Here is a 25,316-nt window from a genome sequence, read left to right on the forward strand (position 1 = left end):
GAAAGAGAAAGCTAGAAAGAGTTTCAGAAGAAAGAGAATTAGCATTGAGAATTTGCTCATTTGGTATTCCCATTTGTTCTGAAAGGTGGGGTACAGACGCAGGGAAGTAAATACGAGAAAGTCCTGAGGACAGTAGGAGGCACAGTTTGAGAGGCAGCTGTGCCGCCCTGATGGAGACATGGACATTGCAGGCGTGGGCCAGTGTGCCATCCACAAGAGGCCGCCTGGTGAGGCCACGGGATGCACAACGGAGGTGAGTAGGAACCAGCCCACACCAGTGAAAGGGGAAGAAGTCACTCACACTGGGTGCTTGCCTGCAGCCAAAGGTGGCCCTAGACAGAGCAACCTCCAGGCATTATCTGTGACGAGAGAAGAGACTGTGTGGACAGCAGCGTCTCTGGCAACATGAGTGCAAGATGCAGATGCAGGAGAGACTGGAGCATATACCCTCCCGTCACCCGCTGCTGCCCCTGACATTGGGGCCAACTCCAGAGAGGGGGAGGGCACACACTGAAAATGGCTTTCAACTGGATGTGGATCCATTCGTTCTAGAATTGACAGAAATCACTGATTGGTCTGAATTTACCCACAAGCCTCTAGATGGAGTTACTTGCTGAAAGACAACTTGGAAACTAAGGATCAGAAACGAAACAGAGTTGCCTTTCTTTTAACTATTAATGATGCCTGGGAAACTGCACACCCTCTACAGCTGTTAGTCACCGTGAATTCATGGAGCCCTGACCTGGAACGTGGAGGCAGACTCCCCTTTTGTGATGGGAGAAGAGAGAGAGAGAAAAAAACAACTCAATGTTTTGACTTAACTGGAGCAGCAAGGATAAACTACAAATACTATCTGAGTCAACTGTCCCTACAAATAAATGGTTTTTCCTGTGGTGATGTATGAATGTGAGATTTGGACTGTGAAGAAGGCAAAGCACTGAAGAATTGATGCTTTTGAACTGCGGTGTTGGAGAAGACTCTTGAGAGTCCCTTGGACTGCAAGGAGATCCAACCAGTCCATTCTGAAGATCAGCCCTGGGATTTCTTTGGAAGGAATGATGCTAAAGCTGAAACTCCAGTACTTTGGCCACCTCATGTGAAGAGTTGACTCACTGGAAAAGACTCTGATGGTGGGAGGGATTTGGGGGCAGGAGGAGAAGGGGACGACAGAGGATGAGATGGCTGGATGGCATCACTGACTCAATGGACGTGAGTCTGAGTGAACTCCGGGAGTTGGTGATGGACAGGGAGGCCTGGCGTGCTGCGATTCATGGGGTCGCAAAGAGTTGGACACGACTGAGCAACTGAACTGAACTGAAACTGTCCCTACAAATAATAAAGATAATAACAAGTGCTACCAAAATAGAGAACTGTGTGCCAGGTGATGTTAATTCGTCTAAAATGATGAACTACAGCTTGCATTACCACAGAGATGTTCCATATGGTTTAGGAGGTACACAACTTTTGGTAAATATCAACAATCTGATTTTAAATGTTTTTGGGCAAGGCAAAGTGACTAGAAATGGCAAACCAATTCTTAAAGACGGGACCGAATTGGAGGCTTCACACTGATTTCAAAACTTACTGTTAAGCTACGGGAATCAAGACAACACAGTACTGGCAAAAGAATAGATACATAGACCCACAGAACAAGACAGAGTCCAGAAGTAGATTCACACAAACGTAGGGAACTGCTTTCTGACAAAGGCAAAGGCAGCCTGATAAGAGTGTAGCCTTTTTCAACATATGGTGCTAGAAAATTGGACATCCACATGCAAAAGAAAAAAAAAGAGAGAGTGAGGGTAGGAGGAAGAAAAGAAGAACCTTGATGTATATTTCAGTTTGTACAAATTTTTACTGAGAGTGAAGCGTGAAACTGTGTGAATAATCGATATTTATAAAATCACTAGAATTAAATACTACTTAGAAAATCTTTGTGATCTTGAATTTTTCAAGAGTTCTTAGCTACAACAGCAAAAGAATAATCTATTTAAAATAATATATTAGTATTCATTAAAATTAAAATATTTTGCTTGTCAAAATATATTGTTAAGAGAAAGATAACAAAGCCAGAGATGGGGGAAATATTTCCAAAGCTTATGGCCCAACAAAGAACTTGTGTCCAGTATATACAGAGAACTTTCAAATGGTAATAAAACAAACAATCCAACTGAAAATAGGCAAAAGATTTGAATAAGCACATTATCAACAAAAAACAGCAATTTTACTGTATGCAAATAAAAATACAATCTTTTAAATGTAGGAGACTTAGCTAAACCATATTTATATAACATTTTGTACCCTGGATATAAATCTTAGCAGATAAAAAGGCTGAAATCAATACACTAAAGATCTAACTCAAGAATTTTTTGCTTTTTATTTAATTTAGTTAATTAATTTATTTGGCTGTGCCACATGGCATGCAGGATCATGGGTCCCCTGACAAGAATCTAAACTGTGCCCCGTGCGGTAGAGACAGGGTGTCTTAACCACTGGACCACCACCGAAGTCCCAAGAACGTTTTCTTTTTTTTAATCGCTAAATTATACCCAAAGAAAGTAGATAGGAGGGAAAGATAAATGGAATAAAATAACAAAAGACAAAGCAAGCATGCAATAGACGTCAACAAATTCGTAAAACAAAGAGTAACAGTGAATATTCTGAGGAAAATGACAGGTGAAAGAGGGGTTTAAATACACAAATAAGCTATGCCAAGAATGAAAATGGGACATAACTATAGATAAGGTGGTCATTAAAAATAATATAGTAAGACAAGTAGAAGCACAAGCTGGAATCCAGATTGCTGGGAGAAATATCAATAACCTCAGATATGCAGAAGACACCACCGTTATGGCAGAAAGTGAAGAGGACCTAAAAAGTCTCTTGATGAAAGTGAAAGAGGAGAGTGAAAAAGTTGGCCTAAAGCTCAACATTTAGAAAACGAAGATCGTGGCATCTGGTCCCATAATTTCATGGCAAATAGACGGGGGAACAGTGGAAACAGTGTCAGACTTTATTTTTGGGGGCTCCAAAATCACTGCAGATGGTGATTGCAGCCATGAAATTAAAAGACGTTTACCCCTTGGAAGGAAAGTTATGATCAACCTAGACAGCATATTCAAAAGCAGAGACATTACTTTGTCAACAGAGGTCCATCTAGTCAAGGCTATGGTTTTTCCAGTGGTCTTGTATGGATGTGAGAGTTGGACTGTGAAGATAGCTGAGCACCGAAGAATTGATGCTTTTGAACTGTGGAGTTGGAGAAGACTCTTGAGAGTCCCTTGGACTGCAAGGAGATCCAACCAGTCCATCCTAAAGGAGATCCGTCCTGGGTGTTCATTGGAAGGACTGATGTTGAAGCTGAAACTCCAATACTTTGGCCACCTGATGGAAAGAGCTGGCTCATTTGAGAAGACCCTGATACTGGGAAAGATTGAGGGCAGGAGAAGAAGGGGATGACAGAGGATGAGATGGTTGGATGGCTTCACCGACTCGATGGACATGGGTTTGGGTGGACTCTGGGAGTTGGTGATGGGCAGGGAGGCCTGGTGTGCTGCGGTTCATGGGGTCACAAAGAGTTGGACACAACTGAGTGACTGAACTGAACTGAAGACGTTTGTTCCTTATCCCTAGAAAATATAGCTAGAAAATATTGACTGAGTGGATAACTGGACAAATTTCTTTAAAATTCTGACATGAGAAGTCCCTGGTGTTCCAGTGGTTAAGACTGCATGTTCTACTGTAGAAGGTAGAGTTTCCATCCCTGGTTAGGGAACTAAGATCTCATAGGATATGTGGTTTAGAAAAAAAAAAATTAAAATCCCGACAATAGACAAAAATAGAAAATATAAACTGTCCAATCAAGAAGAAAGATATTAATAACCTACCCAAGGAAAGTCTAGGCCTTAAATCTCCCAACAATGACTTCTAGCAAACTTCTAAAAAGAAGTGATGTTAATAGCTCATAATTCTTTTAGAGACTCGAAAAAGAGAGACTCCTCAATTTTACCCTTATACCAAAATGTGACAAGGATACTAAGTGTAAGAAAAATCTCATTCACAAACATAGCTGCGAAATTTCTAAACAAAATCTGTTCAGTCATGTCTGACTCTTTGGGCTCCATAGACTGCAGCACTCCAGGTTCCTCTGTCCTCCACTATCTCCTGGAGTTTGCTCAAATTCATATCCATTGAGTTCATGATGTTATCTAACCATGTCATCCTCTGTCGCCCCCTTCTCGTCCTGCCCTCAGTCTTTCCCAGCATCAGGGTCTTTTCCGATGAATTGGCTCTTCGCATCATGTGACTAAAGTATTGGAGCTTCAGCTTCAGCATCAGTCCTTCCAATGAATATTCAGGGTTGATTTCCTTTAGGATTGACTGGTTTGATCTCCTTGCAGTCCAAGGGACTCTCAAGAGTCTTCTTCAGCACCACAATTCGAAAGCATCAGTTCTTCAGTGTTCAGCCTTCTTTATGGTGCAGCTCTCATATCTGTACATGACTACTGGAAAAACCATACGTTTGACTATAGGGACCTTGGTCGGCAAAGTGATGTTTCTGCTTTTTAATACGCCATAGATTTGTCATAGCTTTTCTTCCAAGAAGCAAACACCTTTTAATTTCATGGCTGTAGTCACTATTCACAGTGATTTTGAGCCCAAGAAAATAAAGTCTCTCCCTGTATCCGTCACAGAAATGCAAATCAAAACTACAACATGCTATCACCTCGCACTGGTCAGAATGGCCATCGTCAAAAAATGCATAAACAATAAATGCTGGAGAGGGTATGGAGAAAAGGGAACCCTCGTGCACTGTTGGTGGGAGTGTAAATTGATACAGACACTATGGAAGATGGTATGGAGATTGCTAAAAAACTAGGAATGAAACTACCATAAGACCCAGCAATCCCACTCCTGGGCATATGAAGAAACCATAATTGAAAAAGACACATGTACCCCAGTGTTCACAGCAGCGCTATTTACAATAGCCAGGACATGGAAGCAACCTGGACGTCCATCAGCAGACAAATGGATGAAGAAGTTGTAATATAATACAATGAAACATTACTCAGCCATAAAAAGGAACACATTTGAGTCAGTTCTAATGAAGTGGATGAACCTAAAGCTTATACAGAGAGGAGTAATCAGAGAAAAACAAATATTGTATATTAACACATATATATGGAATCTAGAAAGATGTTACTGATGAACTTATTTGCAGGGCAGCAGTGGAGATGCTGACGGAGAGAAGAGACTTGTGAACACAGAGGATGAAGGAGAGTGTGGGACGAATTGAGAGAGTAGCATTGAAACATAGACATTACCATATGAAAAATAGGTAGCCTGTTGGAATTTGCTGTATGACATAGGGAGCTCAAACCGTGTGCTGTGACAACCTAAAGGGGTGCAATAGGCTGGGAAGGGGGAGGGAGTTCAGGAGGGAGGGGACGTATGTATACCTATGGCTGATTCATGTTGATGTATGGCAGAACCCAACACAATATTGCAAATCAATTATCCTCCAATTAAAAATAAATTAATTAATTAGAAAGAGGGCTACTCCATTTCTTCTAAGGGATTCTTGCCCATAGTAGTAGATATAATGGTTATCTGAATTAAATCTGCTCATTCTCATCCATTTTAGTTGACTGATTCCTAAGATGCTGATGCTCAATCTTGCTATCTCCTGCTTGACCACGTCCAATTTACCTTGATTCATGGACCTAACATTCCAGGTTCCTATGCAATATTGTTCTTTATAGCATCAGACTTTATTTTCACCACTAGATATATCCACAACTGGGCATTGTTTCCGCTTTTGGCTAGCCACTTCAACCTTTCTAGAGCTGTTAGTAATTGATCTCTGCTCCTTCCTGGTAGCATATTGAACACCTTCCGACCATGGGGGCTTATATTCCGGTGTCATATCTTTCTGCCTTTTCCTATTGTTCGTGGGGTTCCTGAGGCAATAATACTGGAGTGGGTTGCCATTTCTTCCCCCAGTGGACCACGCTTTGTCAGAACTCTTTATTATGACCCATCCGTCTTGGGTGGCCCTGCAGACTGTGGTTCATAGCTTCATTGAATTATGCAAACTCCTTCGCCACCAACAAGGTTGTGATCCATGAAGGGGCCTAAACAAACTGTTACAGTGAATCCAGCTTTATAGTAAAAGGACTTATGGCACAATGAGTTTTGGTTTTATTTCAGTAATGCAAGGTTGACTTAGCATCCAAAAAATCAAAGTGATTAGTCATATCAACAGAGTAAAGGAGAAGGTTTACTTATGATAAATCATTGAGCTATGATTTTTATTTTGCACATTTAATTGTATTTGTGTTATATTTCACAATTAAAAAAAACTAACATAATGAAGGCATTTCAGGCAGACCAGACTAGTTTGAAATTCACATATTGTACACCTAAAGATATTGGACAACAGGCAATTTTAAAAATTTCATTGTATGGTTGAGTTTTCAGGGAAAAAGGAGGAATCCTCATATTCTAGAAAGATAGTAGAAACAGAACAAAATGGTAGCATCTACTGAATCTCAGCCCAACAGGCAACGGTCAGGGGCCTTGATGCCAAGTGACAGGGGCTTTGATGTTACCATCCGTACGTTCAGGATGTATGGAAGATGGAGAGCTCAATTGTAAGCCATGGATGCATATGAGACATGGATGTCAAAAAGGCAGTTGGCTGTTAAATGTCAGAAGTGCAGGATGAAAAAGGTAAACTGAAAGGAGAGACTGAAAGTCAGGAATCTGGCATATTGGTTGGGTTTAAAGACTGTTTTGGGGGGGTTGAACCACACAGCACTCTGCTTTTTTCTCCCTCCATTAATATTGGCATTTCCCCAGTTATGCATCTGTCTATCCCTCTGGACTCAGGGTTGAAAACATTTCTGGATCCTCAGTGCAGGATTCAGAAAAGATACTGCACAAACAAGATGTTGAACTATTGGCTGTCAAACAAGAAGCCAAGGGAGGAATTTGATCAGGTTCCAGACACAATGGAAAAACAGGTGAGCCTGGAAAGTGGGCAGGGTGTGTTGGAAAAGGGAGAGATGGGCCTCTAAGGAGCCACGTGGAAAGCTCGGAGGAAGCAGTGATGCTGGGAACTCAGAGGAGCCTTCAGTGAAGAGGAGGTTGGTGTCACCTGGGTCCAGATTGCCTCTTTTCTCCGGGGTCTGATTCTGGGAGGTTTGGTTGATGGATTGGTTAGGATAGTCCCTACACCTCCTACCATCCGCCCTCCTGCGCTGGCCCTGCATGCTCACGGGGATGTGATAGGAACAACCTACACCCTAAAGTAGGATCCAAATTCCTGCCTCTTTTATTATCAGAGCTACATCTGCTGGAGCAAGTCAGGGAGTCTCAGTGCCTAAGACCATAAATCTGCTTTCAAATGCCCAGAGCCGCCTCTCTCTGGATCTGTGGGAGATACTCTGCAGCCCCTCCTTCCAGAGGGAAACAACCACCCAGCTGAGGACAGAGACATCCCGACTGCAACCAAGCCCTGCCCATGCCAGGTGCTTGCTGCAAGAGCTGTTGCCTGACTCACCCTCTTTGTTCAATGGCATTTGGCATCACTGCCAACTTCTAAAGAGCCTTCGGTCATACACCTGGACATCCGGGGGTGAGGGGTGGGGGACGTGTTCCAGGCTCACAGTCCAGGGGTTGCTTCTTAACCTACCTACTTTTAATCCTCGTGAATGCCATGTCACCACCAGAAACAGTACCAGATGTTATAATGCTACTGAAGCAGGAGAGAAATGGATGCAAAATAATCCTACCAAGAATATGTTGCAGTCTATAGCAAGCAAACAACCTCTGCATAGATAGACAAGAAAGGAAAAAAAAAAAAGACCTGGGAGAAATTGGTCAAGGTATTGCACTGTGTCTTCCAAATAATCTATGGTGGGCATGCGTGCTAAGTCACTTCAGTCATGTCTGACTTTTTGCAACAAGGCTCCCCTGTCCATGGGATTCTCCAAGCAAGAATACTGGAGTGGGTTGCCATGTCCTCCTCCAGGGGATCTCCCTGACCCAGGGATTGAACCCACGTCTTCTGCATTGCAGGCAGACTCTTTAAGACCAAGCCCTTATGGTGGGCATGCCTATTCTATTTTCCAAATAAGTCTACCATGTTTATGTACATCTCTTTTACATATATTTTGGAAAATACTAATAGGCATTTTGTAGAGAAATAATATGGACATACTTATCCTATTGTCTAATTTGACAGACTGAGCTGGCATCTCTTACTCAAATGATTACAACAGCAGTGCCTTCTACACTGGCACAGTGCCTGTCCATGCTGGGCACAGTGTTGATTAGGTTGGTAATGTGAAAGTTGTTTGTAACCTTGGTGGCAACTGTCTCTTGAAATTGGAGCACAAGTCAGATTGCCATGTGCGGTATGGTGAGACGGAGCAAGAGAAAGAAGGTTAAGTTTGGTGTCAGAAGGATAGCCTTGGAAAAGGTTTTATGTAAGGAGGTTGCATTGCTCTGCTCAGGTTGCCATAACAAAACACTACAGATGGAGGGGCTTAAACAACAGAAATTTGTTTTCTCCTAGTTCTGGAGTCCAAGACCAAGGTTATTAGCAGGTTTGGTTTCTTTGAAGGCCTCGCTCTTGGCTGCCTTCTCATCTTGTCCTCGTGTTGTCTTCCCTCTGCAGGCCAAATTTCCTGTTCTTAAAAGGACACTGTCCTTCACTATCTGCTGGAGCTTGCTCAAATTCATGTCCATTGAGTCAGTGATGCCATCCAACCATCCAAATTTCCTGTTCTGCAGCCAAATTTCCTGTTCTTAAAAGGACACTGTCCTTCACTATCTGCTGGAGCTTGCTCAAATTCATGTCCATTGAGTCAGTGATGCCATCCAACCATCTCATCCTCTGTTGCCATAGGTTCCCATTAGTTATCTATGTTATACAAATGTCAATAGTGTGCACATATCAGTCCCAGTCTCCCAGTTCATCCCATCTCCCCTCTTCCCCCATCGTGTCCATACATTTGTTCTCTATATCTGTGTTTCTGGTAAGTGGTCACGTTTTTAATGTGGAAGGAACTCACAGAGAAAGAGAAGACAAGTGAGAGAAGAGAACACTGAGGCCAGGGGAGGGCAGAGATGCAGAGGGACAGGGAGCCCTGGGCAGGAGGGGGGCGGTTCCTGCCCCAGTAAATGGACCTAAGTAAGAGCGTGGATTCCCCGGTGGCCCAGTGGTAAAGAATCTGCCTGATGCAGGAGATGCAGGTTCGATCCCTGGGTTGGGAAGATGTCCTGGAGGAGAAAATAGCAACCCATTTCAGTATGCTTGCCTGGAGAACTCCAGGGACAGAGGAGCCTGGCAGGCTAAAGTCCATGGAGTCGGACGTGACTGAGCAACCAACGATTTCAAGAGGGTGGAGCAGGTGTAGTTTGAAAGTGAAAGTGAAAGTGAATGTGAAAATCCCTCATCCGTGTCTGACTCTTTGCGACCCCATGGAATGCAGTCCGTGGAATTCTCCAGGCCAGAATACTGAAGTGGGTAGCCCTTGCCTTCTCCAGGGGCTCTTCCCAACCCACCTTTTTGGGAAGGTGTAGTTTATGTCTCTATAATATGACTGTGACAAGCTGGTGAGTCTTCTCATGACAGAGGAAATGAGTGTCTGGGAGATGAAACTGTCACTCATTTTGTGGGCAGCTTGACCACATATGTCAAGAATTTTAAAAATGTGCATGTGGATTGACCTGGAAATTCCATGTCAATGAATTTACCTCAAGAAAATAACCAGGGTTTTGAACCAAGATCTAGTAATAAGGATGACTAGACAGACAAAACCACGGAGTTGTTTATAATTTGAAAAGGGCAGCAATCAACCTCAATATCCAAACAGGGAGGGCTAAGCAAGCGAACTCATGTATGTTCTTAAAATGTAACCCACATGCTAGTAGGACGCTGAGCATGTAGGCAGCCGTTGTGCTTACTAAGACAGGATGAGGGGCAGACAACCACACAGAGAAATAGCATGCTTTTGTAAAAAGTGATGGATACGTATAAAAGAGAGCCCGAGTGTGTGGGAGGCAAAGGTTAGCTCTGGTGATCTCTGGGTGGTGGGATTTAGGGAGCTAATTACTCTCCTTTGGCTTACGTATAGTTTCTAACTTTTGCCACAGTGAATATATTATTTAAGCAATGCAGGAGAAGCAGTAAAAATATTTTTAAGGCACCACTTGGATTTCTCTTCAGGGCTATCTTCCACAAAGAAACCAATTTTTTATTGCCTCTTAAGAGTTGTGTAAATGATGCTGGCAAGTAAAAAATAATAAAGCTGATATGAACATGCTCCCTGTAGACTGAGGTGCCTATGCATCCCCAGGGCTGAAGATGGCTTTAGGCACACAGTAGGCCAGGCAAGTGAGTGATTAAGGAAAAACTGTTGGATGTGTGCTGAGGGCCGGGGTGGGGAGGTTACTAGGCATCCCCCAAAGAGAGAAAAATCACTCTCACAGCACGCCCCATCGTACCTTAGTAAAATAACAAATGATCACAAGTCATGAAGCCCCGATGTAACTCCAAGGTTGTCAAAATCTAGAATTTTCTTCCTATAAAGGTCTTGAGCTTGTGGGAATGTGGTCTCCAATTTCCATCCACGACTCAGACTGCTAACCAACCTGGGCTTCAGCTCCCATCAGAGGTGAAGCATTTGCTTTCCAGAAAGACTTTGAGGCCTTTAAAAGGCTTTGGTCCTGGTGATGCATCATCTTCAGAAATGTTCCTTCTTCTTCTTAGGTCTATTGTCTTTACGACTATAGCTTAAAGGCATTACTTAGATGTTGTGAAACAACAGCCTTTTAAATTCATGTGTCTAGCTATTTAATCTTGTTCTTAGGTGTAAATGTTTCTGATGCTATGAAGAGGAAGAGAATGAGAGAATATTATTAAAACAGGGGATGAGTCTAATGTCTTTTATCTGCCAGAGACAAGCCAAGACTGGAGATATTTATTGGTTCAATACTTCAGCAACATGGTATTAATTGTCTTTGAGTGTTTTGATAGGTAGTTCGTGCAAAGGTATTAATGAAAACAGCCACACTTCATTTTAAAATTAACTACTTGGCCATTGGGCAACAGGAGCTGATAAATGATGGCAATAAATTTGTGATGGAGATTTATGTCCTTGTAACTCAGAGCAGGGCCGTGGGCATGCTAGGATGGAGTGGGGAGATAAGAAGTACCAGAAAGTAGAGAATATTTCTCTCAAACCCTTGCTGAGCCCATTAGTGGTCACCTTCTGGGACGTCTCGGGTTCATGGATATTTGGTTTCCCTCGTGCTGTGAGGAAGGTCCCAGGTGAGGTCTCAGACCATCTTGCTGGCTGAGATGCTTCCTGATGTGTGAGAAGGTGTCTTCCCGGTGCTTGTCTGGACTCTGCCCATTCCATCCTGGTGGTTGTGTTAGGCGAATCACACTGACTGAAACCACCCACCCTGGGCAGGCAGCATAGTAACCATTTGTGTGAGTTATTTTATGACAGGAGGTCCTGGTAACAAGCCACCACCAATTGGAAGAGTTCAGGAAAGGTCGAAAGGAGAAGCCACGTGTCGACCACCTCCCAGAATCCTTCTTGGTGGCATCCATCTTGACTGAGCATGTGTGCGTCACCAAGAAGGACTCTGACTGAGACTGATTGGCCAAAGACAACCAGGAAACTAATCCCATCACCATAACACCTGAGACTACGACCCACGTGGCAGAGCAGCCCTCCTGGGTTTCCTTACCCCGCTGCTCGCTGCCCAGGCATCCCTTCCCTTCTTGCTTTGTCAGCATATGCATCTCCTCAGACAATTCATTCCTGAGCGTTAGACAACAGCCCGCTCTCGGGCCCTGGAAGGGGTCCCCCTTTCTGCAATAGTTGGGTAAAAGAGCTTTCATCCACCTGTGCTTCTCAAAGCAGCTCCTCCCAGGCTGGAGTGGCTGACACAACCACTGTCTCCTCAGAGCTGCCTCCTTGCTAAGGCCATGGGAAAATTTGCCCAGGTGGACACAGCCAGGCGGGAAGGAAATATTTCTTGCACAGTTGTCAGGCTCTAGGGTAGGTGCCTAATTTACATAATTCTATTTAATCTCTACAACCATCTTGAGAGGCAGCTCTTACGAACCTATTATTAACTCTGTTTCAGACAGGAGGAAGTTGAAACTCATAAAAGTAAGGGGATTTGCCCTGGCCCTGGGCAATGTTCTTGCCTGGAGACCATGTGACAGAGAGAACATGCGTTTCGAAATCACAGAAGCCAGGTTTGAATCCCAGATACCCCACTCACTGGCTTGGTTATTTTGAGACAACTTTTTAACTTTTGGGGGCCCATAGGTGTTTTGGTTTTTTTGTCTGTCTGTCTCCAAGACAATAACACAGTCATCATGGGATTCTGAAGCAGGTTAAATTAAATAATACAAAGAAAGTCAGCTGGGCTGGGATTCCAAGTCAGGCTTTTCAGACTCAAAGTTCTTGTAATTAAGCCATAAGGAGTCACAGCCTTGGAGAGACACAGAAGCCAAGGCAGGCTGGCACATCCAGAGCTGCCCAGGAGGCAAGCAGGGCACTGACAGTGGGGCCCACTCGAGGGCTACTAGGATTTCAATCTGTAGAGCAGCAAAGCTGGAGCAGAGTTATCCTTGCTGAGAGTGGTCACAGAGGCTTAGCGTCCAGGCACACGTGAAGATGGACCAATGTCTACCTGCTACATACGTCTTCTGATTCTTTAGCCATCTGATGTGAAGAGCCGACTCACTGGAAAAGACCCTGAGGTTGGGAAAGATTGAGGGCAGGAGGAGAAGGGGATGACAGAGAATGAGATGCTTGGATGGCATCATTGACTTAATGAACATGAGTTTGAGCAAACTCCAGGAGATAACGAAGAAGAAGCCTGGTGTGCTGTGGCCCATGGGGGTCACAAAAAGTCGGACACTGAGCAACTGAACAGCAACAAGGGGAATAACAGAAAACTACTCCCTAAGAAATTGAGAAACCTCATGTTCTGGGAGAGGAGGTGCCTCTGGAAGGAAGATGAAGGAATAGTAGAGAGCCAAAGCTATGGCCATGGGACACCCCAAAGAGCGTTTCCTTGGGATGAGCAGAAGGGTGTTATCTGCTACCTAAGGCTCTGCTAAAGGTACTCATTGACACAAACCACTCTCATTGGACATTTGCTAAAGTGGAAGTCATCTGGCTGCTGGAAGACTGGTGGGAGACCGTGAAGACTGGTGGGTTCTAGGAAAAGAAGTTCATTTCCAGGCTGCGAGATTAATGGAGGGCGTTCGGCACTAGAGAAGCTCCTAACAATATATTTAGGGACTGGCAGCCCATCTGAAGGTTGAGTATGATCTAGAAAGTGAAAAGTGAGTAGCTCAGTCGTGTCTGACTCTTTGTGACCCCATGGACCGTAGCCTACCAGGCTCCTCCATCCACGGTATTTTCCAGGCAAGAATACTGGAGTGGGCTGCCGTTTCCTTCTCCAGGAGATGTTCCCAAACCAGGGATTGAATCCAGGTCTCCTGCATTGTAGGCAGACGCTTTACCATCTGAGCCACCAGGGAAGTCCTGATCTAGAAGCAGAGAGAATATGGTCCAGCTGAAAATCATGAATGCAGCAACCCCGGGTGCAAATATTTAGGATTTAGGAAAAGTGATGTGTAATTGGGTGCTACAGATGCAGATGTGCCAAAGAAATGATTCTTGCTCTCAGGAAATCCCATGGGGGAAGACAGTGAACAGGCATTTATGACATGGCTTGGTCAGTATTCTTTCCCAGAGCAGTCCTGAGAAGATGCCCCTGGTCATCAACTGGTGTTGGTTCAGAGGAGCTAACACCGGAAATGGGACATAGAGACAACAGCAGCTGCTCCGGACAGCAGAGTGGACGTCCCTGCTACTGTCCTGCTTCAAATCTTGTTCTATTCAGTTGTGTGGCTCCGATGAGCCACAGTCATGGAGCTTCCCAGGTGGCCCTGGCAGTAAAGAGTTGCCATTCTAGGGGATGCAAGAGACACGGTTTGATCCCTGGGTTAAGAAAATCCTCTGGAGGCGGAAATGGCAACCCACTCCAATATTCTTGCCCGGAAAATTCCATAGACAGAGACGGGTAGGCTACAGTCCATGGAGTCACAGAGTCGAACACGACTGAGCACATAGGCACACCACATTCATGATTCAGCTCCTATCTCAATCCCCAAGCTCATTTCTCATCACTCCCTGCTTCCCACTTGGGTTACACCCATATCAAATGCTTGTGGTCACCAACACAGCCAGGCTGCTTTTTGCTTTTGATTATATACTTCTGTCCTCCTGAAATACTCCACCACCCCTGAGGGCAGCTAAATTCTATTCATCCTTAAGAGTCTTAGGACAGAGGAGCCCGGCGGGCTGCAGTCCACAGCACTGCACAGAGTAGGACATGACCGAAGTGACTTAGCACTCATGCACATGGGAATACTCACCTGTCTGGTATTCAGTGTCTCTCATGGACATCCCTGTCTTCGTCATTGTCCTCTCCACCTTGTGTTAGATTTAACGATGTGTTTCTCCCCTGCTGGACAGTTTATTGGTTGGTGTCAGGAACTATATATTCTTTTTTTATTATCAAAGTACCCAGCAGTTAGCTATTGCTTCATAAATACATTTTGTAATAAGCACTTACTGAAAGGTAGGCAGACAAATTTAAATGAAGTACTTCTTTTCTCTTTAAGCTTACCAGATAAACACAGGTCACTCAGCTAAATTGGAATTGAATTCAAATTTGAGTTTCATATAAGCAGTGAATAATTTTTTTAGTGTAAGCAGGTCCTAAATGTTACATGTGATATAACTACGTAGTATGTGTCTCAAATGTTTCCTGGAACATACATATACTAAAAACTTGTTATTTATCTGAAATTTAAATTTAACTGGGCTTTCTGTTTTTGTTTGCTAAACTGTGTGGCCCTATTTCTCTCATTAAATTTCTAAAAAGTCAAAGTATGTGAGCAAGGGTATTCTCCTGTGACTGATGGAAAAATGTTAAATCTGGCTAAGACTTTGGCAAAATATTTTCTAATATAATTGCATAATTGTTCAAAAATACTGGGAATTAATTCCAATATTTTCAATGACCAAAAGTTTGAAGCAACTTAAATGGACCTCAGTGAGAACTTTGGTAAAATAAAATAGAATTTTTTTTGCAGTATAACATCAAGATTAAGAGCACAGGGTCTGAAGTCAAAATGCCTGGGATTCAGGGTATGAGACGCTAAGAAAGGTTACTCAAGTTTTCTGTCTCAATTTCCACATTTGTGAAATAAGAATAATACAAATGTCTGCCTAGGGTTTTGTTGTTCAGTCGCTAAGTTGAGTCTGACTCTTTGCGACCTCATGGACTGTAGTATGCCAGACTCCTTTGTCCTCCACTGTCTCCTTGAGTTTGCTTGAATTCATGTCCGTTGAGTTCGTGATGCCATCCAACTATCTCATCCTCTGTAGCCCTCTTTTCCTCCTGCCCTCAATCTTTCCCAACATCCAGGATTTTTTCCAATGAGTCAGCTCTTTGCATCTGGTGGCCAAAGTATTGGAGCTTCAGCTTTGGCAGCAGTTCTTCCAATGAATATTCAGGGTTGATTTCCTTTAGAATCGACTGGTTTGATCTCCTTACTGATCATGGGACCCTCAAGAGTCTTCTCGAACACCACAGTTCAAATGCATCAGCTCTGTAGCTCTCAGCCTTCTTCATGGTGCAGCTCTCACACCTGTCTGTACATGACTACTGGAAAAATTATCATTTTGATTATATGGACCTTTGTCAGCAAAGTGATATCTCTGCTTTCCAGCATGTTGTCTAGGTTTGCCGTAGCTTTTCTTCCAAGGAGCAAGCATCTTTCTGCCATTAGAGTGGTATCATGTGCATATCTGAGGTTGTTGATATTTTTCCCAGCAATCTTGATGCCAGCTTGTGAGTCTCCTAGCCTGGCATTTTGCATAATGTACTCTGCATAAAAGTTAAATAAGCAGGGTGACCACATACAGCTTTGTCAAACCCCTTTTCTAATTTGGAACCGGTCAGTTTTTCCATGTATGGTTCTAGCTATTGCTTCCTGACCTGCATACAGGTTTCTCAGGAGGCAGGTAAGGTGATCTGGTATTCCCATCTCTTTAAGAATTTTCCACAGTTTGGTGTGATCTTTGTGCAGTACTTACTTCAGGGCCTGATGGAGAGTAATTCTCAAATAAAGATCCCTATTATCATCATCACCATTATCCTTATTGTAGAATATTATGGTGTCACTGAAAATGACATTATAGATTGATGCTTATTGATGTGAAAAGATGTTTCCATTATGCAAGTGTGGAATAATAATCAAAACAACATATATACAGCATTCATTTAGCAAATAATTTTTGAACACCATCTCTCCATTAGGCCCACTGTCCAGAAGTCAGCAGCTTCAGGCATAGCAAGGAACAAAGCAAAAATGACCTCTCCCTTCATGAAACCTAAAACCTTTCTTGAACAGACAGACATTACTGAAAACATACACAAATTAAAATGTAACTAACATTCTGGTAAGAGCTATAGAGAAAAATAAAGAGAAGAGTATAAAGTAGCTGCTGCTGCTGCTGCTGCTGCTGCTAAGTTACTTCAGTCAAGTCCGACTCTGTGCAACCCCATAGACGGCAGCCCACCAGGCTCCTCTGTCCCTGGGATTCTCCAGGCAAGAACACTGGAGTGGGCCACCACTTCCTTCTCCAATGCATGAACGTGAAAAGTGAAAGTGAAGTCGCTCAGTCGTGCCCGACTCCCAGTGACCCCATGGACTGCAGCCCACCAGGTTCCCCCATCCATGGGATTCTCCAGGCAAGAGTACTGGAATGGGTCACCATTGCCTTCTCCGTATAAAGTAGGGAAGACCTAATAAAAAAAGGTTGCATGCTAAGTCGCTTCAGTCACATCCAGCTCTGTGTGACTCCATGGACTGGAGCCCACCAGACTCCTCTGTCCATGGAATTCTCCAGGCAAGAATACTGGAGCAGACTGCCATTTTCTACTCCAAGGGATCCCTAACCAGGGATCAAACCTGAATCTCTTAAGTCTCCTCCATTCTCAGGTGGGTTCTTTACCACTGGTGCCACCTGAGAAGCCCAAGAATACAGGAGTGGGTTGCCATTTCCTTCTCCAAGGGATCTACCCAGCCCAGGGATCAAACTGGTGTCTCCTGCATTGGCAGGTGGATTCTTTACCACCAAGCAACTGGGGGTTATTGTATCTGAAACCTGAAGGATGAGGGGGTTAGCCAGGCCATAGCTGGAAGACTTCTCTGCTGCTGCTTCTCTAAGCAGGGAAATAGCATGCACGAAAGCTGCGAGGGGAGGGAACTCTGGACAAGGTTAAGGAACTTAAACATGGCCAGTGTGGTTGGAGTCTAGCAGATGGGTGAGAGAGCAAAGACAAAATTGGAGGGATAACTAAGAGTTGATCATCTTCAGCTTTGTAAAATATCAAGTCATGTTAAGTAGGGTTGAGTAGTTGGATGTTTATGCTAAGGTTCTCAAATACAGTCTCACCATCCATCATTTTTGTTTTACTTGCTTGAGATTTGAGGCTCTGCATACAGAAAGAGAAGAACAAAGTTGAAGGATTGACAGTACCGGACTTCAAGGCTTTCTCTAAATCTACAGTAATCACGACAGTGTGGTATTGGTGAAAAAACAGACAAATACATCAACAGGACAGAACAGAGAGCCCAGAAATAGATCCACATAAATACAGTCAACTGACCTTTGACAAAGGAGCAAAGACAATACAATGGAGCAACGATAGTTTTTTTAAACAAATGGTGTTGGAACAGCTTTACATCCACATGAAAAAAAGCGAATCTCTACATGGACCTTTTGCCCTTCACAAAAATTAACACAAAGTGAATCATAAACCTAAATGCAAAGTGCAGAACTTCTAGAAGATAACACAGGAGAAAACCTAGATGACCTTGGCATTGGCGATGACTTTTTAGATACGACAGCAAAAGCATGATCCATGAAAGAAATAATTGATAAACTGGACTTCATTAAAATTAAAAACTTCTGCTCTGCAAAAGACAATGTCGAAAGAATGAGAAAGCAAGGCACAGACTGGGAGAAAATATTTGCAAAAGAAACATCTGATAAAAGATTCAGAGCTCTGGGTAGGAAAAATCTCATTGGCTTAATTAAAGCTACATATCCTCAGGGAGGGGACAAGAGGAGTCTCCCTTCGGCTTCTACTTCTGCTATTGACAAGCTACTGCATGGCCTCTGCTGCCCTGGCTTCCTTCCGCCCTTGCTGAATCCAGGGACCCCATGTAAATCGAGGCTCCCATCAGCAGCCCCAGGCTTAAAGATAGCAGTGGCTACAGCAAAGATGCTGGTATGCCCCTCACCGAGGTATTTCTCAAGGCTTTGGCAAAGAGAATGTCCTTTGCACTCTCCTGGGAGACATAGTTAGGGAGTGAGAGGGTAAGTCATTCCTGATAAATTCCCTCCAGCCTTTCTATCTCTCAAAGTCTTTGAATTCTTTCCTTTGCTTGATATCAAGGAATTTATGACATCTCAACTCTGTTTAGTGTTGGCCACCACTGAGTCCAGATTTCTGTCAACCAACTGAACAAACAACGGTATCTACTCCCAGCTGTTCAAACTTGCGGCAGAATCTGGAGTCTCTGCTGAGTGTATCCACATCAGTGACTTCAACTTGGTCTGAAATTATGTTCTTCTGTCCTTAGTCAAGAGTCTACAGAATTCATTCCCACACATATTCCCCAGATCCTTGAAGGTGTAAATTAGCAAAGTTTTGCCAGTTACTTGTTATATGCCTTTGACTTTTTACTACTCACCTCCCCAGTGGGTATTCTAACTCTGATCCTGAAAACAAGGGAGGGTTCCTATAAGGCAGATCATAAACATAGAGTCCTTCAATTAGGGTAACTCTTATGAGTAAGGGAGTTCTAGTGTCTTTCAGCAAAAAGAGTCAAAAAAAGAGAAGAGCTGCTATTCTCTGAGCTGAGTTCTCTGAGTCTTTCCTACATCCTCATTCCACCCATGCTTTAACTTTCTTCTGAGAGGCATGACAAGGCTAAGAACTCAGTTGATATAATTCTACAAACCTCAGATTCCACTTTAAATTTGTTTTCCAATCTCTCATATATGTGGCTTTTAGCATCTGGACATTCATTTAGCACTGCCATAAGAAGCTGCTGGTTTAATATATATTTAAATGAGAATTTGTGTGCGTGTGTGTGTGGGGGGGTACTTAAACTTGTTCTCTCTCAATAAACTAACCCCAGCCAGTAGAAGCAGCCACTCCATCCTAGGTTCTCGAGCTCCTCCTGTCTTGTACACTGTCTCAAGATCATGGTCTTAAAACCTTGCTTTTTTTTGAGCCCTTCATACAAATGACCACTGGTAATAATTAAGATCTGCTGCCATGAACCATGGGCTTAGTTTCCTATTCTCTGAATCCTAGAAAGATGATCATTGTCATCAACTCAACACTGAGGCAATGTAATCAATCCCAGATTTTTTTCTGTTTTTTTTTTTTTTTTTTTGGCTGTGCTGGATCTCTGTTGCTGTGCAGACTTTTCTCTACTTGCAGCAAGCAGGGGCTTGCTCTCTAGTTTTGGTGTGTGAGCTTCTCACTTTGGTGGCTACTCTTGTTGCAGAGCACGGGTTCTAGGGCGAGCAGGCTTCGGTAATTGTGGCACATGAGCTCATTAACTGCGGCTTCCAGGCTCTGTGGAAAATTCTGAAAGAGATGGGCATACCAGACCACCTGACCTGCCTCTTAAGAAACCTATATGCAGGTCAGGAAGCAACAGTTAGAACTGGACATGGAACAACAGACTGGTTCCAAATAGGAAAAGGACTACGTCAAGGCTGTATATTGTCACCCTGGTTATTTAACTTCTGTGCAGAGTACATCATGAGAAACGCTGGGCTGAAAGAAGCACAAGCTGGAATCAAGATTGCCGGGAGAAATATCAATAACCTCAGATATGCAGATAATACCACCCTTATGGCAGAAAGTGAAGAAGAATTAAAGAGCCTCTTGATGAAAGTGAAAGAGGAGAGTGAAAAAGTTGGCTTAAAGCTCCACATTCAGAAAACGAAGATCATGGCATCCAGTCCCATCACTTCACGGGAAATAGATGGGGAAACAGTGGAAACAGTGGCTGACTTTATTTTTCTGGGCTCCAAAATCACTGCAGATAGTGATTGCAGCCATGAAATTAAAAGATGCTTACTTCTTGGAAGGAAAACTATCACCAACCTAGATGGCATATTGAAAAGCAGAGACATTACTTTGCCAACAAAGGTCTGTCTAGTTAAGGCTATGGTTTTTCCAGTGGTTGTGTATGGATGTGAGAGTTGAACCATAAAGAAACCTGAGCACCGAAGAATTGATGCTTTTGAACTGTGGTGTTGGAGAAGACTCTTGAGAGTCCCTTGGACTGCAAGGAGATCCAACCATTCCATCCTAAAGGAGATCAGTCCTGGGTGTCCATTGGAAGGACTGATTTTGAAGCTGAAATCCCAATACTTTGGCCACCTGATGCAAAGAGCTGACTCCTTTGAAAAGACCCTGATGCTGGGAAAGATTGAGGGCAGGAGGAGAAGGGGACGACAGAGGATGAGATGGTTGGATGGCATCACCAACTCGATGGACATGTGTTTTGGTGGACTTCAGGAGCTGGTGATGGACAGGGAGGCCTGGTGTGCTGCAGTTCATGGGGTCACAAAGAGTCAGACACAACTGAGTGACTGAACTGAACTGAACTGAGGCTCTAGATCACAGGCTCAGTTTTATGGCCCAGGGGTTTAGTTGCCCTGTGGCATGTGGGATGTTCCTAAACCAGGGATTGAACCCATGTCCTGTGCGTTGGTAGGTGCATACCACTGAGCCACCAGGGAAGCCTAATCCCGGATTGTTGCCTTAAAGCCCTTCTGATAAGAAGTGAGTGAAGTGAAGTTGCTCAGTTGTGTCCGGCTCTTGCACCCTCATGGACTGTAGCCTACCAGGCTCTGAGGAGCCTCTCAGCCCATGGAATTTTCCAGGCAAGAGTACTGGAGTGGGTTGCCATTTCCTTCTCCAGGGGATCTTCCCAACCCAGGGATTGAACCCGGGTCACCTGCACTGCAGGCAGACGCTTTACCGTCTGAGCCACCTTGCTGCAAATTCCTTGGTACAGATCTCTGTATTGGAAAACTACAAGAACAGAAACAGAGTTGACTAACTTTCATTTACAAAAATTCATTAGAAGACATTGGATAACTCAAGGTTTGGAAAATTGTTAGGAATCAAGCAAGGCTAGGCACCTGGAGAAACTGGCCAGGATGTAGCTATAACCAGTAACAAACAGAGCCTTCCTGTGGCTGGTCTCATCATCCCTTGTCTTTGCTTCATTCACTCAAGAGTCAAACTTTTGGGTAGAAGCCTTCAATTAGTGACCATAGGTCTTGTGCCTTCACTCTAGTAAGGGAGGAGGTGGTGGAGAGAGGGAATGCTTCCTGTTAAGGCTCCCACCAAAATCCCAGAAAGGCAGACAGATAGGGGGACTCTGACCTTTTGGTCATGAGTCACTTCCCTTGGCTCACTGAGATGTTGCCACTTCTCTGATCTATGGGCTTCCCCGGTGGCTCAGCAATGAAGAATCCGCCTGCCAATGCAGAAGACGAGGGTTCCATCCCTGGGTTGGGAAGATCTCCTGGAGGAAGGCATGGCAACTCACTCCAATATTCTTACCTGGAGAATCCCTTGGGCAGAGGAGCCTGGTGGGCTATAGTCCATGTGGGTGCAAAGAGCTGGACATGACTGAAGCTACTTGGCACTCATGTGATCTTGTGTCATGAGCCCTTGCTGGTCACCATGGAATCCACTTCCTCCCATCAGCAAGGGCCCACCCCCCCACCATGCTGTGCTGTGGGAAAGTCTGCAGGTCTGTGGCAGAGTTGTGTCCCTAGAAAATCCACAGGGTTATGTCGACTCTGGTGTGTCTCTCTCCTTCATAGATGCTCCTCACAGGAGAGAAGCCTCTTGATCTTCTGAAACTTGTCTGGAATTTCTGCTGTCTTCTCTCACACAGAGCTTGACCTAAGGTGGGTGTGGGAGGGATGCAGTCACCCCACTATGTCTAAGCTCTCTGTGTTTCTTCTGTGACTTTCTTACCTTCTCCAGTCTGGAGAATCCTTTTGTTGTTGATGATGCTATTTGCTCTGAAAGTAGGATAGTCTTTCTTTATATCTAGAGCCCTAAATCTGTTACTTACGTCCTGATTTTCCTTTATTCTCTGCTTGGCCATTCCTCTTCCAGGGTAAAATACATAGAACATACAAGCTGCTTGCCAAATCAGAGGAAGGTTTATAAAATAACAGGAAATACTGAGAAGAAAAAAAGTTAAAATATAATAAGTCAAAAGAATACAAAATATTATCCTGTAAACTTTCCGGTTATGCTTATCTGTATTTTTAATTTTTCATTAATTAAATCAGAGTACAGTGTAATTTAACACCAAACTGGCTACCTTATGAGATAGTGAGCCCTCCATCAATGGAGGTATTCAAATAGAGGTAGGATGACCATCTGTTAGGAATGTGGTAAAAGGAACTTCTTCAATAGTGGGAAGTAGGATAAAATGATGTCTAAGGTCTAATCGAAAGTTAATATTTTATGCTTTATTTTTTATTACATTTCTTATTTTTGTTCCACAGATTTTGACATCTTAATGAAAATATTTTGAGGTCCCAACTAATTATTTGAAAAAACAGCCTCCCTGGTTTCTAACAAATCAATCAACATTTATTTTAGAACTTGTTCTCAACGCCCGAGATCGGCCATTCCCAATTCTGTTGGTTCTGTTGGCTTTGGTACAGCTCTTTCTGTTACAATGGCCTTATTGTTCTTTTCAATGTCTTCTGGCCTTTTCTCTATAAATCTTTTATGGAGTGGTTATCTGCTTATTTTTCCCGGGTAAAGAGGAAAAACTACGGCTTGACCCAAGTTTGGGAAAAGCATCTTTTAAAACATTGAAGAAGTCATAGATTTGAGGTAAAGGACCATTATTTCCATCCTTTCTAACTGTGGGGACCTGATAAATTATTCAGCCTTTCTTAGCCTCAGTTTCTCATATGCAAAGTGAAGATGCTGCTGCTGCTGCTGCTAAGTTGCTTCAGTCACATCCGACTCTGTGTGACCCCAAAGACTGCAGCCCACCAGGCTCCTCCGTCCCTGGGATTCTCCAGGCAAGAACACTGGAGTGGGTTGCCATTTCCTTCTCCAATGCATGAAAGTGAAAAGTGAAAGTGAAGTCGCTCAGTCGTGTCCAACTCTTTGCGATCCCAGATAAAACCCGCTATATCAACTCAATCAAAATTAAGCAAAAGTGATAAGTTTAGGTGTGAAATGATCTAGAGGTGACACTCTCAGGGCTTCATCTCCATTTCTCTGTGTTCCCTCTACTCTGCCCTCTTCTGTGGGTCAGCCCCTGTTCTCTTCCCCTCTTTCCTGAGCTGCCTTCTCTGTGGTAGCAAGAATGACAACAGTGTTTTCAGGCCTCACTTCATAATGTATATGCGCCAAAGGAGGAAGACTCGTCTGTTCCAGTTGTTACTGTGGATGAAAAAGGAAACTTAAATTCTTTCCTGGAGTCCCCACAGCTGTCTCCTCACATCTCACCAGGCAGACTGGGTCCCATGCCTGTCCTGAAGATCCTGGTGGATCAGACTGAGATGAGCTGAACTACTGAAGTTGATCAGAGCCCCCCTCTGGAGATGAGGAGGAAGTGACCTCCCCTCCAAGAAAGGGGGTCTCAGCCCAGGAAGGAGCTGCTCTCTGCACCAAGATCCGGGTGCTATTTCTGGGAGAAGATGGAGAAGTGGAGGCTGGGGAATCATCTGCCAAGGTGGTTTCTATTCCTGTACAATTCTCTTATTGTTCAGCTGCTCAGTCGTGTCCAGCTCTTTGCAACCCCATGGACTGCAGCTTCCCTGTCCTTAACCGTCTCCTGGAGTCTGCCAAAATTCATGTCCATTGAGTTGGTGATGACATCCAACAGTCTCATCCTCTGTTGCCCCCTTCTCCTCCTGCTTTCAATCTTTCCCAGCATCAGGGTCTTTTCCAATGAGTTAGCTCTTAGTGTCAGGTGACCAAAATATTGGAGCTTCAGCTTCAGTATCAGTCCTTCCAATGAATATTCAGGGTTGATTTCCTTTAGGATTCACTGGTTTGATCTCCTTGCTGTCCAAGGGACTCTCAAGAATCTTCTCCAGCACCATGACTGGAAAGCATCAGTTCCTTGATGTTCAGTCTTCTTTATGGTCTAACTCTCACAACTCAATACAATTCTCTGGTTAAGATGAAAGTCACACATTTGAGAAAATGGCAGTGCCTTATATCTGTGAAAATGCCAGGCTCCAATAAGCCAAATGGCATCAGGGGACTGATTTGATTTCTGACCCTCACCTACCACTTTAGAAAATTTATGCCATTTCTTTCAGACTTAGTTTCCCTATCTGTAGAATGGGGGTGTCACGTAATAATGGGATATGTTCACGAATTTTCATTATCAGTTGTTTTTAATTGTGTCTGCACAGGAATTAGGCCAGCTGTTCTAAAACCACTTTGGGCTGTAAATGTGGAGGTTCTGTTTGCAACCTCGAGAAAACCACCCCTGAGCAGGTCACTAAGTTTCAAGAAACTATGGCATTGAGATTTCAGAGGGAAGGAATGCTTTGTGAACCAAATTTTTAGTAACATATAGAAAATCATATTCATGTGTGCATAAGTCATCATGCCCTGAACACTTATCTCCATATCTCTGATGCAGAAAGATTAATCTTAGGAAGAATAACTGACAACCCATTGCTTCAGGCTGCAGAGAAAAATGAAAATGTCCTCTGCCAATGTGATTCATATTACAATACTTATGCATGTCCTGCATTATCTGGTCTTGTTTGAATGAAAGAAACTTCCAACTATTCTGTTGGAAGATATACATGTTTTTTCCTTTTTGTATCACTCTCAGAATTGTTAGATGCTAAAAAAGAGATTGTGTGTTTCTTGCTCACACAATTTCGTCTATGAGTTAGGCATTCCTAGGGAGGTGGTATGGCTTGGTAGGATTTCATGAGATTGTCCTCTTACCGAATTCTGACTCGACTATTTTCTTAACCTTTGCAAGCTCCAGTGTTCTCACTAGGGAAGTTGGGGTGAAAACGGCATCCACCTCATTGTAAGAAATAAATGAGAGGGACTCCCTGGAGGCCCAGTGGTTA

General features: G+C 43.7%; 1 long non-coding RNA gene across 1 annotated transcript in view; it reads left to right on the plus strand.

Annotated features, from left to right (window-relative positions):
* The window catches only part of LOC102189087, a 59,021-nt gene continuing 40,808 nt past the window's right edge, over window positions 7,104-25,316 (plus strand). The window contains exon 1 of the long non-coding RNA XR_001295502.2: window positions 7,104-7,148. This is a non-coding gene — a long non-coding RNA (uncharacterized LOC102189087). The remainder of the gene's footprint in view (window positions 7,149-25,316) is intronic.

This window comes from Capra hircus, chromosome 3 (genome assembly GCF_001704415.2).
Source record: "Capra hircus breed San Clemente chromosome 3, ASM170441v1, whole genome shotgun sequence".
Lineage (NCBI taxonomy): Eukaryota > Metazoa > Chordata > Mammalia > Artiodactyla > Bovidae > Capra > Capra hircus.